The following is a 13,676-nucleotide window of genomic DNA, read 5'->3' on the forward strand; positions in this document are numbered from 1 at the left end:
AAAAAGGCACTATGGGGTGGCAAGAGCCTTTGCCAATATCCGGAAGCCCAGGGTGACAGGTGCAAGCCATCCCTTGAAGCAGCGTGGCTTGTCCAGCATGTCATCCCAGGCAGACAGACATTGGATCCCCTTTGAATGACACCAGAATTTAAGCCAATTATTAAAGCTGATCATCTTATCACTGTATTGTGGCATCATTCTAGGTGAAGGTAGGATACTGCTCAAGGTCAGGGTCATACCTGCCTGGGCTACATAATCAGAGAGCTCCTCGATGTCCCTTTTCATGTAGTCCAAGGAGGTACGTCTCAGGTCGTTGACACCAGCGTGGACAATGACTGAGTCGTACTTGTACCTGCTGTTGAGAGACCTGAGTGCTTGAGTTATGTGGCGGATTCTAGCGCCCGACAGGCAGCTTACTGTGACCTTCTCTTTACTCAGTCTGGTGAGTGGGACGTCAGTGTGTCTGACTATGGAATCACCAATGACAAGTGTGTCTAGCATTTTGTTTGGCCTTAAGGGCTGTGACTGTTTGGCACTCTGACTGTGTGGTCTATGTGTTGCATGTGTTGGGTTGTGAGGTGGTAGTTGTTTGGGTGTCTGCTTTGGTGGCCTCTGCTGTTTTGGTAAATTTTTGATCAGAGCCTCCGAGTATGTCTTTGTGTGAGTATGTGTATGATTTGAGCATACTTCCTGTTAGTAGTTAGACAAATTCTTGTATTTGCATGTTTTTGTCTCCTTGCGGCAAGTAATTAAATATGCCTTAACTGAACCTTACGTGTATTGGTCTTTGAAGTTTTTTCCTTTGACAGATTGGTCCTTTGGAATGGAAACCCTCACTTTGCCTCGGATCAGACAGGCCAGGTGACTTGAAACCGTACGGGGAAGAAACCACATTGGTTCTTCTTAGTGGAAAAGCCCTCTGAATGAATTGTCGTACAAAAGAGGCCAGCCACTTTCTGATCTGTGACTGAAGGATGGGTTTACTCGAACCAGGTGATCAATCACGAAGGCTCAGGTAAGGTGAATCTACCTTTTTTTTCTGTTTTAGATCAGGGACTAGATTTGTATTTATTTTGTTAAGACTTTTTTTATACAAGTCAGGGACAAAAAGATTGCTGTCTTGTCATAGATCGGGGAAACAGAGCAGGTAGGCAGTCATTCTGAAGAGACTATAACAAAATCTGTGGTACCACGTTAAAAATAAAGAGTTACATAATGATTAAAAGGGTAGAACAAAATGGGTAATAATTGCACAAAAATACCCCAAAATCCGCCGTTAACCGAAGACGCGAAATACATGCAGTCACAGTGTGCTGATAATATTAAATACTACTCAAAATGGGTTAATAAGTATGAATTTGATGGTAAACTAGAAAAATCCTCACTTGTCAAACTTGTCAAACAGCTTAAAACTGATTCTAAAGGTCGGGTAAAAAAGCAACGTCAATTTGGAATTCCTCAGGCACACAGGTGAATTGAGGAAGTAAACTGAAGGGAACAAAAGATTAATAATTTAAAAGCAATGTTTTTAGATAAGGAGGACAATAACTTAGTAATAGCATCAGCCCCTCCGCCTCCCTTACCAGAATATGAGGCAAGTGAACAAGTTAGTCCACCCCCGCGATATCCTGCTGTCACTGTAAATAGAGACACTACAAAAGCAAAAACGTTTATTAGAGATCCCATTGAGACCAGGTCTCGAACACGGGCAGGAAACTCAAAAGAGGACATTGAGTTATATCAAATGAGTAGAAATTCACGATCTATGAGTGAAGAAGAAATATGCCCACTTATAGAAGTGCCTAATCCTCAGGCAGGGCAAGAAGGTCAGAACCCAACTATTCTAGTGTATAGACCCTGGACTCCGGAAGACATCCGGAAAGCCACTGAAGGAATTCCCCATCCAAAAGTTAATTTTAGAAAGTTCTTAGAATATTTGCAAAGAATGAGGCTAAGTTATAATTTAAACTGGGAAGAGGTAGAAAAAGTAGTCAGACAAATTGTGGGACCAGATTGGCACATGATTAGTGGTGACTGGAATCCCCGTGATGCTGCGCTCAGGCCCCTCCCACATAGCAGCGCAGAATTAGACAACAGAGTGAAAGGTCTTACAGACCGCATCTCTGAGAAATGGAAGCCTAGGGCAGACTGGACTTGCATTAATCAATGCATCCAACAGGAAGGTGAAACTACTGACAGATATTATGCCAGACTATTAGAATGTTTTAATAACCATTGTGGAATGCAGGTTCCTGAAGATCAGACACACAATTCCCCATATGAGCAGCAGTTAAAAAATGCATTTTTGAAAGGCATTATTGCACCCATAAATAGCTTTATTACAAAGCACATGGTAGATCATCGTACAAGCAGGTTACAGTCATTACTTGAATATGCTAGGCATGCCGAAAGGCATTTTAATAGCAAAAAGAAAAAGAAAGCCCAAGTATTTTCTGTAGAAGATGGAGCAGAAGTTTATGTAGTACAGTCCGGGAAAAAAGGCAAGAGAAATGCCCAGGGAAACAAACAATCTGATCAGCGATCAGAGGACTTTGAAGGGCGAAAAAAAAGGGGTGAATGTTTTAAAAGCGGTAAAAAGGGACATTTACAAGGGATTACAAGAAAAACAAGAAAGCAACCACGGACAATAAGGAGGGTGAGGAGTGACTATATGATAGGAATCACTAGAAGAGGATAGCAGAGAAAGGACAAGTGAGAATGTGATAGAGAGAGTAGAGAATGTGACAGAAGAAATAGAGGAAGTGCAGGAAGTCATGGATAGTGAAGTAAATTAAATATTAGGTTTGGCTTTATTGAGTTTAGAGCTCTATTTAGCAGACAAGAAACCAGAAGTTACACTCCTGGTAGAAGGGAGGGAAGTAAGAGTCTTGTGTGACTCAGGGGCATCACGGACCCTGATACATCCCTCCAAACTGCCAGAGCACTCAGAGTCACCTGATTACATATTAGTGAAAGCAGCTAATGGACAGCTGTATCAGGAGTCCCTCTCCCATAATATTGTGATAACTGATCCTGTTTCAGGATTGACCCAGAAAAGCAAAATTGTTGTTTCTGCAAAATGCCCAGTAAATCTCTTGGACAGAGACCTTATGCAGCTATTTGGTATAGCAGTAGTTCCGACTATGCAGGGTATGGAAGCACAGCGACAAATTGATACGTTTGCAGTGCAAACAGAGGGTAAAATGTTTTATTGGTACAGCCAGGACTTGGTTATGACTGGTCCAGGGGCAGTGACCGAAGAGTTGATGAACGTAGCCATCAGCAAGTTACCCTCCCTTGAAATTGATAAACAGCATTTGTTGCACTGTACTCTGTATTATTGTAACACACCAGGACCTGATAAAGAATATGAGCAAGAATTGTTTAGAAATCGTGCAAACAGATTGATATTATGTAATCTGTACTGGGACATGGAAGGAAACAGTGTAGCCAGCTGTTCATTGCCCCAGGAGTTCTTTGCACTCTATAAATCTAATCGATTACCACACGTTAGTTTAACTAAGGACAAGAATGTGAAATGGGTAGACTTAGGAGAAAAAGTCACGAGATGGGAAAAACAGACAGAGTTAGAACTGTCAGAACAGAGAATACAAATGCAGAAGCTGAATTGGATAACTTAGACCCACCCAGCTGTACACTTGCAGTCTAGCAAGGACAGCTGATTAGCACTCCTATTGAAGGAGGAAGAGAATGCCTTACAGAATATACCAGAAACTCTCTGGTCAACAGGAAAATCAGATGTAGGACTTATTCGTACAGCGGGACCAGTTACTATTTTGCCAAAGTCAGCATTTAGACCACAAAAAAGACAGTATCCCTTAAGAAAAGATGCAGAGGTAGGAATCAAACCTATTATAGCAGCCTTACTTAAGGAAGGGGTACTAGTGGAATCTCCTGATTCACCATGTAGCACACCCTTATTTCCTGTTAAGAAAGCGAAAGGAGAGTGGCGTATGGTCCAAGATTTACAAGCTGTAAATGACGCAGTAATACCAAGGGCACCTACGGTGCCAGACCCACACATCCTGTTGAATGATTTAAAATCTCAACAGAAATATTTTTCTGTGGTATATATCAGCAATGCGTTCTTCTCGATCTCAATATCGATACACCCTGACAGCCAGTATTGGTTTGCATTCATATTTCAGGGGAAAAGGTATACATATACGCGACTACCACAGGGATATTGTGAAAGTCCAAGAATATTCTCACAAGAAATGGCAAGCAACTTGGCGAGATTTACCCCACAAAGAGGTAGCCAGATTTGCTTTATGTTGATGATATCCTGCTGGCGGCCCCCACCTAACAAGATTGTAAAGAAGATGCCATAGCGCTATTACAATTTTTGGCCACTGAAGGACATAAAGTAAACAAAAATAAACTGCAGCTTTGGAAAAAACAAGTTAAATACCTAGGATATGTAATATCCAAGGAGGGTAGGACATTAGACAAGGACAGAAAAGTAGTGATTTTGCAAGCATCAAAACCCAATACCAAGAAGGAAATAATGTCCTTCCTGGGTACGACTAATTTTTGTCGGAGTTGGATTCCAAACTATGCCTTGGAATCTGCACCGTTGACTAACAATGGACACCAGAAGTAGAATCTGCTTTCTGCAAACTGAAACAGTTAATAGCGTCCTCATTAGTTTTGGGATTATCAAACTATCATAAACATTTTTTCCAAACTGTAGATTGTAAGCAAGGTTATATGACATCAGAGTTAACACAGCAGCATGGGGACAAGCAACGCCCTGTTGCTTATTATTCATCACAACTGGACCCAGTGGCACGGTCTTTACCCCACTGTGTACAAGCAGTAGTTGCAGCTGCAATGGCAGTACAGGCTTCGGCCTCAGTAGTTTTGTTCCACCCTCTCACATTGAGAGTGCCTCATGCAGTCACAATTATTTTACTGCAAGAGAAGGTAGCATATCTTTCCCCTGCTAGGCATCTTTCCTCTATGACTATATTGTTGAGCCAACCTCATATGACAATTGAACGATGCACGACTTTGAACCCTTCTAGCTTGCTCCCAACCCCTGCAGATGGCACACCACACAGCTGCCTGCAGGTGATTGAGCAAAAGACACTGCCTAGAAAAGACCTTACGGATGTTCCCTTGGATGATGCCGAGGTGACATACTACATGGATGGCTCATGCAAAAGGGGTCCTGCAGGACAGAACCTAGTAGGATATGCAGTAGTTTCTGATATTGAGATTATAGAAGCGAAATCTTTACCACACAATTTATCTGCACAAGCAGCAGAATTGATTGCCTTGACAAGGGCATGTACCTTAGCAAAGGGTAAATCTGTGAACATTTTTACTGACAGCCAGTATGCTTTTTCTACTGTACATGTTTTTGCGCAACAGTGGAAAAATCGAGGAATGATAACATCTACTGGCAAACCAATCAATCATGCACAGTTTATCTTAGATCTTTTAGAATCTATTCAGTTACCTCAGAAAGTAGCTATTTGTAAATGCACAGCTCAAACCAAGCAACAGGACAGGATTTCAAAAGGTAATGAGAGAGCTGATACAGCTGCAAAGCAGGCAGCTTCAGAAGTATTTCTTTTGAATGAGGAATTACAACCCTCTGAGATTTTAGACTTAGAAATGTTAAAGACAATGCAGACACTTACTATGCAAATTGAAAAACAAAGATGGGTAAAACGAGGAGCAATTCTCGAAAAGGGGCTGTACATCTCTAAAGAAGGGAAACCGATATTGCCGTCTAATTTGTTTAGATATGCAGCTTTGTTGAGCCATGGGCAGTGCCATGTCTCAACAGGGGGGATGGTACAGCTGGTGAACCAAGTGTTCATGACATATGGATTCTTAAATTACTCTAAAAATATCTGCTTGGTATGCCATGTTTGTAATAAGCATCATGCACAAGGGACGTTAAAGCCCAAGCAAGGGAGTTTCCCTACACCACCGTATCCGTTTCATACTATCTGTATGGATTTCATAGAGTTGAATAAATGTGAAAATAAGAAGTATTGTCTTGTCATTGTAGATATGTTTTCCAGATGGGTGGAAGCCTTTCCGACTAAAAATCCAGAGCGGCAACTGTGGCCAAAGTTCTTATTAAAGAAATCATCCCTAGATTCGGCATTCCGTAAAGGATCTACAGTGACAACGGCACACACTTCATAAACCAGACCATACAACAGTTTAGTAGACATTTTGGTATTTCTTTAAAAAGTCATTGTGTATATCATCCACAATCTGCAGGGCTAGTAGAGAGGCATAATGGGATTTTAAAGAATAAGCTAAGGAAGTTAATACTAGAAACGCAGAGAAATTGGGTGTACTGTCTGCCCCTGGCACTGTTGAACATGAGAACTGTTCCGAATGCAAAAGGATTGACTCCTTTTGAAAAATTATTTGGAAGGGCTTATTGTATACCTCAGTGGAAATCTCTCATGCCCGCAGACCAGGAAGCTGACAGTACATTAGCTGAGTATATGCGAAACCTGTTAAATTCTAAACATTTATTGCAGTCAAATTCTGTTTCAGATAAAGAATGAACCAGACCGTCAGAAGTGGCAGTGTCCCCTGGTACCTGGATTTGGGTGAAGACAGTAAAGAAAAAGAATTGGGCATCGCCAAAGTGGGAAAGTCCATATCAAGTGCTTCTGTCAGCACCCACTGCAGTCAAAATTGCGGAGCTTGCCTCCTGGATCCACCTGACACACTGTAAATTAGTCAAAAACTTTGAACTGGACAAAAATCTTGTCACATGCCAAGAGTAAAAATGATAGGAGTCCAGAAGAAACAGGAATGCAGAACAACCCTTTCCTCAGAAGTATTGCATAATCATCCTGTTAACTGTACTAGTGACAATAATCTTTTTATTGTGGCCTTTCCTTTTCCCAGACACACAGACTGAACTGAATAAACGTGAAGCATTACTCATAGACTGGCATCCAAACATTAACACTTACCAGGCAATTAAATATATGTTCATAGGTTCATAGGGTCATAGGTTATTACTAGGCTATCTGCCCTAGGGCATTTATAAGCCTAGCCAGAGTGTTTGGCTTTCTCCACCCATTTTAAATAAATTTTGCTAGGCTCTTTTTTGAGGTTAGTATACTGTGCCTCTGTCTAACAGTGACACAGAAGTGATACCCGGGGTAAACCTACGATCCCCCATCCACTCATCAAGATTCCTCTTGAAGAGAGTCAATGAGGGACTCTGCCTAACCTGGACTGGGATTTTATTCCAGAGTGAAGGGAGCCTCTGGGTTATGAATCTGTCCCTCCAGCATGTCCTATTTATTTCAGTGCTGAGGTTCTAGTCTCTCGAGCGTGTAGCTCGATGGGATTTGGATTTTCTGAGGTGCAGCATGTCCATTAATTTCGGGTTGGACATGGTTTTATACATCAGGCACAGATCACCTCCGAGTAGGTGGTATGCCACTGAGTAGAGCTGGAGTTTCTTTAACCGGGCAGCATATGGCATCTGTTTGAGCCCTTTGATCCTCTTGGTGAGGTACTTTTGGGGTCTTTCCAGTTGCTGTAGGTGTCTGGTAAGGTACATCCCAAAAGGGGCATTGTACTCAATTATGGGCCTGATGAGGGATGAGTAAAGAGGCACGATGACCTCCCCTGATCTAGATGTGAATCCCTTCATGATTAGGTGGGCTATATAAAATGTTTTTCTAACCACTTTGGCCATGTGGTTGTCAAATGAGAGATTGCTATCAACTTGGGTCCCCAGGTCCCTAATTACTTCTTCCTTACTTAATGGATTACCACTTATGTGGTAATTTGTGGGCACTTTGTTTTTGCCAAAGGGGATGACTATACACTTTTTGGCGTTTAGCTTGAGGCCATGGCTCTGGCACCAGTTGTCTGTTTCTATGAGGCCCTTTTGGAGGATGCTTGTGTCGGCTGGAGAGTCGATTATGGCACCCAGTTTGCAGCCATCTGTGGACTTGGTCAGCTACAGTCCTTCCGTGTTGGCCTGTACCTCTGAGAAATATATACCGAACAAGAGAGGTCCGAGGACTGAGCCTTGTGGGGCGCCACTTGTAACTGGTTTGGAGTCTGACATGGCTCCAGCAATTCTAACCATGTGGGTTCTGTCCTTGAGCCAGTTTGCAACCCATCTAGTGACACAGGGGTTTATATTTAAGCTGGTGAGCTTATCTATAATGCCTGAGTGGGGTATTGTATCGAAGGCTTTTGCGAGGTCCAGGTAGGCTGTTTGGACCACCTTCCGCTCGTCAATGGCCTTGGTGACTGTTTCAAAGAAATCAACCAGGTTTAAGAGGCAGGATCTGCCCTTAACAAAGCCAAACTGGGTAGGATCCAGTGTCTGTAGGTCCCCGATATCTTTATTTATAAGGTCCATGATGATCCTTTCCATAGCTTTGCAGACCAAGCTAGTCAGGCTTATGGGGCGATAGTTTCCAGGATCCGTTGAGGCACCACCTTTGTGGAAAGGGACCACCATTGCTGTACGCCACTCTTAGGGTACATATCCTGTAGTAAGGCTGAGATTGAACAGTAGTTTTATGTTTGGGTTTAGCTCTTCTTGGAGTTCATGTAGGATGCAGCCTGGGACACCGTCTTGTCCCATTGATGCTGCGTTTTTTGCTTTGGAGAGGGCGGCTCTTACCTGAGCATCTGAGATGTCAGGGGGGGAAGCACTCTGCTGGGATAGATATTTGCCCTTTTGGTGGGGAGGGGGGGAGAAGTTTGCGCTGAACCTGTCAGCTAGGATGTTGGCAATGTCTGTGGGTTTGGTGTATTTTTTGTCATTTTGGACTAATTCTGAGCATATCTGGGAATTCCCACCCAGGTTCCTAACATAACTAAAGAAAGCCTTGTGATTATCCTTAGTGTCCTGTGCAATTTTTCTCTCGAAGCTGGCCTTAGACGATTTTATGAGTGCCCATAGTTTTTTGCTAATACTGATCAGAGATGCCTTCCCTTTTTGGGATTTTGCACTATCATGTAGTAGCTTCCTCCTTCTATTGTATAGTTTGTTTATGGCTGGGGACCACCAGACAGGATGTCTGCCTTTGGAGGATTGGGTCTTGGTTTTATTTGGGATTGCATGATCCATGCATTCCTGAAGGTGTTCATAGAATGCGTTTATAAAGGATTCTGCGGTCTGGGCTGTATTTTCCACAGGCCCGGGGGCTTTGAAGGATTCCACCTCGGTTTTGAGGAGTGCAAAATTTGCTTTAGAGAAGTTTTTCACTGTGGTTTTCTGGGCAGGAGGTGGGTGTCAGGATGTGAATATCCAGTGAGATTAGTTTATGGTCTGATCTTACCAGTGAGGGATACACTTCTAGTCTGGAGCATAGAGTCCCCATGTTGGTGATGATCAGGTCCAGTATGTTTTCCCCTCTTGTGGGAGTGGTAACATGTTGTTCCATAGCATTTGAGTTTATAAATTCTAGGAACCTTTGGGCTTGGGTGTTGGAGCTAGAGTAATGCTCCCAGTCTATGTTTGGGTAGTTAAGGTCGCCCAATATAATGGTGTTTGGAAAGACCTTCATATTTTTCAGTGTTCTCAGGAAGGCTGAGTGGAGTTCCTGGGTTTGGAAGGGTGGTCTGTAGCAGGCTATAAACTGGAAGGCAGTTTTACCCACTGTTAGTTGCACATGGATATTCTCTGATGCTTCGTGCTGTGCCACCAACCTGGAGGTGTGGGTATCTTTGACGAATATTGATACTCCCCCTCTTTTTGTGGTTCAGTCCAAGTTTTGGGGCCAAAAAGCATGGTATGAGGTATAACCTGGTATTGCTGGGGTGCTCTCGGGAGCCTTGAACCAGGTTTCTGTTACTGCACAGATATCAATGTTCTCCATGCTAAGGAGATTTTCGAGTGCGTGCATCTTGAGGTTTAGACTTCTGGCATTGAGTAGCATTACTCTTAGTTTCTTATCCCTTGTGATACCTATGGAGGTGGGATTTTCTTTTGAGCCTTGCCTAAAAAAGGCACTATGGGGGTAGCAAGAGCCTTTATCAATATCCGAAAGCCCAGGGGTGATAGGTGCAAGCCGTCCCTAGCGAAGCATCGTGGCTTGTCGAGCATGTCATCCCAGGCTGACAGGCATTGGATCCCCTTTGAATGACACCAATGCTTAAGTCAGTTGTTGAAATTGATCATCTTGTCTTCATATTGTGGCATCATTCTTGGTGAGGATAAGATGCTACTCAAGGTCAGGGTCATACCGGCCTGGGCTACATGCTCAGAGAGCTCCTCTATGTCTCTTTTCATGTAGTCCAGGGAGGTACATCTCAGATCATTCATTCCAGCATGGACAATGACTGAGTCATATTTATACTTGCCTTGGAGTGACCTGAGTGCTTGTGTTATGTGGCGGATGTTAGCGCCTGACAGGGAGCTCACCGTGACCTATGTCTGTTGAGACTTTCAGTGTTTTGAATTGCTGGATTTGCACAGCTTTGCCGACAGCATACGGGGGGGTTATTAATGACTACAGTCCCCCTAGGGGTCAATGAGACCTGAGAGAACTTGATTTATGATACCTCAACCATTACATCACAAGATAAAATAGCATTGCACTTGTCTGTTCCACAAAATGGAACTGTGTGTTTTTATAAAAATGATTCTGTTCAGGTGGGTTGGAACAATTGCAATGTGACTGTTCCTTATAAATGTTACACTAAAGGTAACAATGTAGATCTTTATTGTAATACAAACTATGATTCATTTCTTGGATTGATGCACAAAACACTTGATGAAGTAAAACATAATTCTGTTCTTTATAAACAACTGTCTATAATTGATAGAAAAATGTTTCATGCAGGGTGAATGTATATTCATAGCAAAGTTACTACTAAAGTAGAGGACTGTTATTTTGTGTGTGGCAGAAAGGCATACAAATGGTTACCTGAGAATTAGTCCGGCAGTTGTTACCTGGTTCCGGCCATACAACACACTGCAGTTTTGCCTCAAGAAAAAATTCGAAATGTCCGAGAGGTCATCACGAAACCTGTAAATCCAGTGGGATAAATCAATGCGCGTTGGAAAGACCATCATTCCATAGGCAAAGGACTGACACATATGGACTTGAATGATAGTGTTATATCGTGGGCAGGCATATTACCGGCATATGGAGCAGTGAAATCGATCTGGGAGCTGAGGAAACTGTCGAAACATCTCGAAGTAATGAGTAATGCAACTTTTTCCACTCTCGAATTGGTAACTGATGAACTGAATGCTATGAGAACTGTACTGCTTCAAAACCGCATGGCTGTCGACTTCAACCTAGTGGTGAGAGGTGGTACTTGCGCTTTAATCCAAGAAGAATGCTGTTCGTATATTCCTGACCATAAACATGAGATAGACAATCATCTTGAGGTAATTCAGCAAGTGTCAGCCATGACCAAACCAGGCCCAAACCCACTGATGGACTTTTTCCAGAAATGGTTTGGGGGTGGGGTACCATCCTAATGAACATCCTGATTGCCATTTGTGTAGGAATGCTCCTACTGGGAGTATGTGTTTGTTGTGGCATCCCCTGCATGAAAAGACTGATAAAAGACTTTATATACATGTCAGTTTATGAAACCTTATATCAAAGTACTGAATTTGAAGAACTGTTAAAAGATTGAAAATGCTTTCATAAGTTTAAACTGAATGACTCTCTTAACTGCAAATCCTGAGTGGAAGAGGTTAGGAGAAGAAAACAAACTGTTTATGCTTATTTTGAAAGTAGAATAAAAGTATTAAAAGGGGGGAAATGTCATAAAAATATGTATTAATGTGTGTATTAGTGATATGCTTAGTGCATTATAGCTTGAAAAGGGTTAACACATTTATTCTATTTCATACTGCATAAATATGTACAAACTGCAGATGCTTTCTGACCTTGTATTGTTAGCTAAAATCTTGCCTGTGTCTTGGAAATTTACTGAGAAGCAGATGATTCCTGCTTATGTTAGGAAAATAATGAATAGAACAATACTACTTGTATGAAGCTTAGACAAGAAGTTCCATTTGTGCTGTGAGAAAATACACAGCTGTAGAAGCTATAGATAATTAGGACAATGCCTGTTTGAAAATATGAACTGCAATCAGCATTTGCTTGTATCTGAGTTAGAAGAGTACCTTGAAATGTAACACTGTACAATAGAAGCCTGTAAACGAATTAGTGCCCACCAAGGCCATGTTGTTTTTCTCAAAAGTTTCTCACAAATCTAGTCATGTCAGCAGAAAATCTGAGTAACATCTGCTGTAGAACAATGCTAAAAGTTGTGTTTCATTACATCAGCAATAGAAGGCCATGTCTTGTAAAGCAGTATAAGAATAAGCATACTTCCTGTTCCTTGTATTTGCATGTTTTTGTCTCCTTGCAGCAAGTAATTAAATATGCCTCAACTGAACCTTACGTGTATTGGTCTTTGAAGTTTTTCCTTTGACACAAGGTGTTCTTATAGCAAGGTTTCCTAAATATTCCAGGGTTGAGGGTGTCATTGGCTCGCCTACATACAAAAACTTCCAAATAATCAATCCTTGTTTCTGAATAAAACATGGAAATTTTAAGAAATGGTGTGGAAGCATTCAAACAATCGTAAAACTTAGCCAATTCATCTACATCCCCTGTCCATACAAAAAACAAGTCATCAACAAAATTATGATAAATGGGGACAAAATATCCAAACCAATGCATTCTAAAAATGTAGTCTTCTTCCCATTCAGCCATTACCATATTGGTGTAGCTATTGGCACACGGTGTGCCCATAGCTATGCCATCTTTTTGCAGATAGTAGACCCATCAAACAAAAATAAGTTATTCTCAAGTACTATTTCCATACAAAAACAGATCAGGTCAATAAGCAACTGATCATAAGTACTCTGACTATAGTCCCTGACACAATTCATTCCAAAACTATTGGGGATCATTGTGAATAAGGACTGAAACTGAACATCCATTGTTACTAAATAGTACCTCAAATCCAAGGACTATGCCTTAGTAAAATTATATAAATCATTCAAAAATTGTTAAGAGTCCCTTAGAACCCTTTCACTCTTATCCAAGACCAGGAGTACATGCTTCTCTACAAAAATAGAAAAGGGCTCAGTAGTCCAGTTATGACCCACTACAATCAGCTTCAATGGTGGTTTATGACTATCTTTATGTATTTTAGGGAGACCCTGGATGACAGGAATCATGGCTCATCAACCAAAAAATATTTATATAAATCAAAATGAATCACCTTACTAAACAAACAATCATCTAGGACATGACAAATTGTCATTTTCAGTCTATTAACTTAGCAACCTATCAGAGTTGCCTCCACAGCTCATGCCCTATTTGTTCCACCTGCGTCAGGTAGCTCTGCCCCAGCTGCTGGTACAATAGTACCTCCAGGAGCAATACTTGTGCAGGTGGAGATTTTATCCTTCACCAGGAGCTGACAGGGCTGGTGGAGGGCATAATGGAGAGGGACCTCCATGCCTTAATTGGCAGGGTTGAAAAGGTCCTACATCATATTGTTAAAACAATGCATGTCTGGCAGTGACCCAGCCAAATGACACAGGAAACGTGATGGCAGTTCGTAGGATAAAGACTATATTCTCAGTGCTCTCAAGCAGGATGTAGATGCACCTCTGAGGTTCCCTACCTATTTCCAATCATGGTATCATCCAACCC

The sequence above is a fragment of the Protopterus annectens genome, chromosome 3.part1 (assembly GCF_019279795.1).
Source record: "Protopterus annectens isolate FY-2018-M chromosome 3.part1, PAN1.0, whole genome shotgun sequence".
Classification (NCBI taxonomy): Eukaryota; Metazoa; Chordata; order Ceratodontiformes; family Protopteridae; genus Protopterus; species Protopterus annectens.